Source organism: Nilaparvata lugens, chromosome 14, assembly GCF_014356525.2.
Source record: "Nilaparvata lugens isolate BPH chromosome 14, ASM1435652v1, whole genome shotgun sequence".
NCBI lineage: Eukaryota > Metazoa > Arthropoda > Insecta > Hemiptera > Delphacidae > Nilaparvata > Nilaparvata lugens.
The window spans coordinates 19189371-19196729 of NC_052517.1; the positions used below are offsets into that span (position 1 = coordinate 19189371).

General features: G+C 35.4%; 1 long non-coding RNA gene across 2 annotated transcripts; it reads left to right on the top strand.

Annotated features, from left to right (window-relative positions):
• The first annotated feature begins 448 nt into the window (after positions 1 to 448).
• Positions 449 to 5965, top strand: LOC120354228. Of its 2 annotated transcripts, none has more exons than XR_005572913.1 (3): positions 449 to 577; positions 2910 to 2993; positions 5597 to 5964. It is a non-coding gene; the product is annotated as an uncharacterized LOC120354228 (long non-coding RNA). The 2 variants fall into 2 exon arrangements; XR_005572914.1 differs by having other exon boundaries at positions 491 to 508; positions 5597 to 5965.
• Positions 5966 to 7359: the final 1394 nt, after the last annotated feature.

Genomic DNA, 7359 nt, shown 5'->3' on the forward strand with positions numbered 1-7359 from the left:
AATCATGATACGAATTATATACTCCATGCATGTTTCTATTTAAATATTTGACAATCCACATATCCTACAAAATTACAAAAATCCTACAATTTACAATTAGTTATTAGATCACAATTTGATTTGTCATTTATTAACCTAATTCATTGGAATTAGGTTATGACGCCTTCAATGTTTACGTTTTGCCTCACCGTATGGCAAAATCGCGTCCACACGTACATTCAATGCTCGCCCGAGGCGCCTTTGAGCACGCCAAAATACCGACAGGGTTCCGGTTCGCCCACATGCCTCAGCGAACAGTGTCCACACGTGCGAATGCAAGCCCATACACGTATGCTCACCCGAGGCAAACGTACGTGTGTACACCGTCTTAATTTTTAAAGGTTCCTCGATAATTATTATAATTCTAAAGTATATCTGTTCAAAATAACGGTCTTTCAACATAATTTTATAGTTTCTAATTACGTGAATGTGCTATATTAGTGCTACATTTATTTATCTGACTACAAACGTAAGTGGTCAAGACAATGAACTGATGTGCTCAAACGTTGACTGAATTTCCGTTCTATCTACATTTTAGGTAAAGTACATTATGAAATTTACTCTTTATTATTAATATTCATCACATTTCAGATAGCTTTTGACTATTATTTCCTTATTCTATCCATGCATTTACAAACGTTCAATAGCCGGTTAGCGGATAGGTGATCAACAGGTTATCCACTTGATTCTTATTAATCAAATCTAATACCTCTTGTATTGAAAAAATTAATTTTATTTTATGAATTCAGCCAATATTTTGAATATATATATATATATATATATATTATATATATATATATATATATATATATATAACCAATTATTGTTTTCAATTGTACGAGTAGCTTATTTATCAATTAATCTAACCTATGAAATTGCACGGTTTAGGTCTTCATGTTGGTGTCCGTAGGCCTACATTGTAATAATATTTTTGGAGTGTTGCGTTACTAATTCCATTCTCATTTTAAATTACTAGACCTAGGAAATTTTGTTCCGATTCACGAATAATATATTCATAATTTGTGGAGTAAATATGTTTTAAATTTGTGATTAATTTCGGTGTTATTTTGAGATCCTATTCGAAGTTCTGCGTTACAGTAAGGTACAGTTCTGCGTCCCTCAGTTCTAATTTCTAATAAATTGAGTCTAACTTACCATTGATTTCTTATTTTGATGTAAGGATAATGTATTCATAATTTGTGAATAATAGTGAGTTCAATATTTATTTACTCTTCGTTGTTAATTTTATTCAAGTATTACAAATAGTATTTGTTGCCAACCACATATATAACTTACCTCATAAGAGAGGCTTTTGTTCTTTCAAGAATGTAAATAAAGCTATTAGGCCCAGTTGCACAGCAGCCGGTTAAATTTTAACCTTGATTAATTTCGCGAGAACCAATCAGAGAAGGCGTTATTGAAAAGACGGCTTCTCTGATTGGCTCTCGTGGAATTAATCACGGTTAAAATTTAACCGACTGTTGTGCAACCGGCACTTATTATTACAAATAGGAATCGTTCGAACAATGCGAAATGTAATGATTATTGATTAATGTTCTGACGTATTATTCTGATAATTTAGCTGTTCTAATTTCATACCACATAGGGCGGTCAGTGAAACTATTTTTATATAAAAACCTTTTCCTTGTGTTTGTGTTATATTCCCATTAGAACTGAAGAAAAAAATATTCCCAATTAACCGAACGCGGAAACTGATAGCCTACTAATATAAGGAATCTAGCCCGAGTAATTTTATGGTAATGTTGTATTCTTCAAATTGTAAAGTTTATATGAAAGGTTGAATTTCAAACTGTAATAGCCTAGGCTATATACTTTTAATAATAGCTCAAGTTTTTTGATCCATCAAGAAACCATGGAATAACCACCATCTTTAATTCTGCCAGAATGAGTTTGTATTCATTCTTTCAAGTGTTATAAGGCTTGTATCTTTCACTGATGTGCTGTCAAATTACTTTGGTTCGGAATGTACTTGCAACTGTGCTTCGTTTATTTATCACTGGCAGATAACCCATGCACTGCAAGGGTCCAATTAAAAACTTGACTAACCGAAAACTTGACCCACCGAAAACTTGAAGAATTCAAAATAGACCTAATAGTTATTCAATGTGCGGTGATAGTTCAGTTTTGACTACAATTTGGTGTTTTAATTTCACTAGCCTAAATTCAAAATTTCTAGCTCTAATTTATATTTTTTTGGCAAAAAAAGAATTTGAACTTGCAAGCATAACCTATTTTATTGGATATGTTATTCATAATCAAAATTTGGGAATAGAATAGTTTTGGGCCGAACCTTTTGTTCGTTCCCGATCATATTTATATGATTTGTAATAATTGTATCCATAAATAATAAATAAATAACCATCCTCGATAGATCAAGAATCTAAGTGCCTGTTGCACAAAAGCGGGTTAAATTTTAATCGTCATTAATTCCTCGAGAATCAATAAGAGAAGCCGACTTTTCAAAAACACCTTCTCGTAAAATTAGTCACGATTAATCAGCTTTTGTTCAATCGGGTCTATATATGCCAAATTTTATGTTAATCAGTTGAGTAGTTGAGACGTGATGATGCGTCATTCGTGAATTTCCTATCCCCCTACCTATATAAGCCGATTCTTTCCTTTATTGTATAGTTAGATATAGATAATCAACCTGCGCACAAGCCTTGGAATGATGTCGGTATCATCCTCAGCCAAGAACGCCTTATAAAATATTTGAAATTTTAAAAATGTGAACCTTATTTTATACAACTTGAAAATTGTTTCTTCATGATTTATTGCTGGCTTAATAATTTCAAATGCGTTTGGGAATATAGCGAGATTTCAATGTGTGTTTTTATGTTATGTTGTAGATGTGTCAGCAACGCATCGATTGGAGCTTGGCTACTGATTCACTCCTGTCATGGACCACAGCAAACAAGTATGGCACTTGACAGGTGAGGCTTATAACTTATCTCACTATTTAACTATCTTATTTTCACTATTGATCCTGTATTATGTATTGTCTGGAATTGATTAAAATTAAAGTAATTGTACGAAAATGCTTGAGAGGCAAGGCCTTCTAGCTCAACACAATGCGGACATGTGTAGATAAATGTGCTATTTAGTTTCAATGCAAAATAATGAAACAATGCTGAGAGATATCATGACATAATACCACACTTACCCTGTGCAGATATTAATAACATTTTATTTTTTATTTAAATGAAGAATAATCGAAAAATAATTTCTCATGTTGTGATGTGTCATGGATTTTTATGTTATTTTTTGTAGTGTTAGTACAAGTAAGTGTGACGGGCGCTCAGTGCTGTCGTTGGACGGGTGACCGCTTTTTGGTCAGCTCCACCAACTTTCAAATTATCTTTAAAGATGACTTGTCACTGTCTTGTTTTGATCTATAAGATCAGTTTATATCTTCCAATTATCATAACTTCTATCACTCGCGAACAGCAGAAAAATGAAGGCTGAGTGCCGGTTGCACGAAAGCTGGTTAAATTTTAACCGTGATTAATTCCAGGAGAACCAATCAGAGAAGCTGTCTTTTTAAAAACGCCTTCTCTGATTGGTTCTCGTGAAGTTAATCACGGTTCAACTTTAACCGGCTTTTGTGCAAGCGGCACTTGGTGGAATTATAGTTTATTGTAACATATTTTTTGGGTTTGATAATTCTCATTGATTGAATACGGGTTAAAAATGGAATTTCTAGTAGGATGGCAAATTTTCAGAGATGTAAATTTCATCATTTTTATTTATAGGTGTGAACCAACAAATTGGTGGAGGAGAGGAAGAGGAGATACTTGAGACGAGTTGTGCAATGTATTGCTGACGCCAGGTTGCTGGAGGTTGAGATACATGGATGCTGATCTATGAGCTGCCATCTTGGTGTGACCTGAGTCATAGACCGACCAGAGCAGAGCCTTGACGTGTGCTTGTTGACAACAGCTGGTGAGTCTTGTAACAAATACCTTTCCACTCCACATTCAAATTGTATTCACCTCTATTCAGTTCAAATATCTCCTGTGGCCTTGCAGCTATAGTGAGGTCCACGTTATAATGGCAGTGTTTGATTAGCAATGGTATTGCTATCCTCGTCTATCATTCAACAAAGCTGATAGCTCTATCTCTTTCTCGCTTTGTTCTGTTGCCAGATCGTCTTTAAACAATGTAGAATTGAAAATTGATGAACAAAATATTTCATCTTGGTCATGAAAATTTATTATGAAATGATTGAAAAATATAATTTATTGCTTGAAAAAATGTAATTTATTTATTTTCTTTACTCTTATGGCTTTTATCGGCAGAGAGATCCTTTCGGATGTTGTGCCTTGCCGTATTACCCAATGTCATTTCCTATCAACACTCAAGTTTATACGTTATGTCTTGAGTTCTTCATTTTTCTCACTAAAAATTTACACTTTCACTTCCTGAGTTCCTATTTTGTACATCAATACACCTGTATCAGCTACCGTCTGTAGAAGCATTGACAAAACAGAGGATCGGCAACGTTGTTCTTCTATCTTTCTCCACTGCCATTATAACGTGGACCTCACTATAGATCGCAGATTATGCGCTTGTGTTCGCATATTGTTGAATATGATCTGGAACAAAGTGGTGTTGATAAAATAACACTGAAAAGCATAAGGCCCGGTTGCAAGAAAGCCTGTTAAATTTTAATCGTGATTATTTCACGAGAACCAATCAGAGAAGGATTTCCGAAAAGAAGGCTTCTCTGATTGGTTTTCTTGGAATTAATCAAGATTAAAATCTAACTGGTTTTTGTGCAACCGACACTATGTAATCTGCTGCATGATAATGAACGGTAACGTAATAATGGATTAGTAGTCTCGGTTGAAGCGATATTATCGATCCTGAATAAACATCATATTGTTTGAGAGTGTAGCGACAACCGAAACTAGTATCTCATTGTTTCTGTCAGAAGGCCTGTACTGTATTGAATGAATAGAAACGCGACTGAATTTCGGTGGCGCTCTACCGCATAGCCTGTTAGGCGTGTGTTATAATCGGCTGGTCCCACAAGAGGCAGTGCGTTCTGCAACAAGCTAGGAAACTCGACCGTCATCCGGTCGGCACCTCAGCTATGAGCTCACCCGCTCTACACTGTCGATATAATCGTCACCGTTAACCAAGCATATCTTGTTTTTTAACGATTTGTTTCATATTTTATTCATTGTATTATTGCCTGCATATCTTAACTGAATTCTGTGCCTTGAAAGATTTCTCAACCTTCCGGTAGTCGCGCCCTACTCAAGTAAGTGTGACGGGCGCTCAGTGCTGTCGTTGGACGGGTGACCGCTTTTTGGTCAGCTCCACCAACTTTCAAATTATCTTTAAAGATGACTTGTCACTTCTATCACTCACGAGCAGCAGAAAAATGAAGGTTCAGTGAAATATTATAGTTTATTGTACGATTTTTTTGGGGTTTGATAATTCTCCTTGATTAAATACAAGTTAAAAATGGAATGTCTAGTAGGATGTGGCAAATTTTCAGAGATGAAAACTTTATAATTTTCATTTATAGGTATGGATCAACAAATTGGTGGAGGAGAGGAAGAGGAGATACTTGAGACGAGTTGTGCAATGTATTGCTGACGCCAGATTGCTGGAGGTTGAGATACATGGATGCTGATTTATGAGCTGCCATCTTGGTGTGACCTGAGTCATAGACCGACCAGAGCAGAGCCTTGACGTGTGCTTGTTGACAACAGCTGGTGAGTCTTGTAACAAATACCTTTCCACTCCACATTCAAATTGTATTCAGCTCTATCCAGTTCAAATATCTCCTGTGATCTTGCAGCTATAGTGAGGTCCACGTAATAATGGAGTGTTTGATTAGCAATATTATTGCTATCCTTGTCTATCATTCAACAAAGCGGATAGCACTATCTCTTTCTCGCTTTGCTCTGTTGCCAGATCGTCTTTTAACAATGTAGAATTAAAAATTGATTAACAAAATGTTTCATCTTCATTATGAAATTATTTAAAATATAATTTCTTGTTTTATAAAATGTAATTGATTATTTTAAACGTGAATGAACAGTTAATATTACATCAATAAACCTGTATCAGCTACCGTCTGTAGAAGCATTGACAAGACAGTGGGTCGGCAACGTTGTTCTGCTATCTTTCTCCACTGCCATTATAACGTGGACCTCACTATAGATGGCAGATTATGCGCTTGTGTTCGTATATTGTTGAATATGATCTGGAACAAAGTGGTGTTGATAAAATAACACTGAAAAGCATAAGGCCCGGTTGCAAGAAAGCCTGTTAAATTTTAATCGTGATTATTTCACGAGAACCAATCAGAGAAGGATTTTCGAAAAGAAGGCTTCTGTGATATTAATAACGATTGAAATTTAACAGGCTTTTGTGCAACCGCCACTATGTAATCTGCTGCATGATAATGAACGATAACGTAATAATGGATTAGTAGTCTCGGTTGAAGCGATATTATCGATCCTGAATAATCATCATATTGCTTCAAAGTGTAGCGACAACCGAAACTAGTATCTCATTGTTTCTGTCAGAAGGCCTGTACTGTATTGAATGAATAGAAACGCGACTGAATTTCGGTGGCGCTTTACCGCATAGTCTGTTTTGCGTGTGTTATAATCGGCTGGTCCCACAAGAGGCAGTGCGTTCTGTAACAAGCTAGGAAACTCGACCGTCATCCGGTTGGCACCTCAGCTATGAGCTCACATGCTCTACACTGTCGATATAATCGTCACCGATAACCAAACATATCTTGTTTTCTAACAATTTGTTTCATATTTTATTCATTCTATTATTGCCTGCATATCTTAACTGAATTCTGTGCCTTGAAAGATCTCTTAACCTTCCGGTAGTCGCGCCCTACTCAGTCACACGAGTAGTCGCGTGTTGTATTTTGTACAACATCCAATTTTTCAAGTGTTATGTACTCTGTTTACTGTCAAAACCTATTAATTAATTGTATAATTACTTTTCCATCTTCTTGGATTATTTTACGCCTATGAACATATGGATGTTACCATTTCATAGCCTAATAAGGTACATCAAGCAAAGCCATCAATTCTGTATTATTGATTCGTTTAAGGCTGTGCAAAGGCTAAAAGTAAACTTTCTACTCGCGATATTTTTCAAAGTTTTTTGATTTGTATATCATCAAGCAATCAAAATGAAAAAGTTTTCTCGAGAAAACATTTTTTTCCGATCATTAATTTTTGAGATATGAGCGCCTGAAGATTAAATTTTTGGGACAGAACTTTTCAAATTCGGTAAGAGATAAATTCATGAGATTCA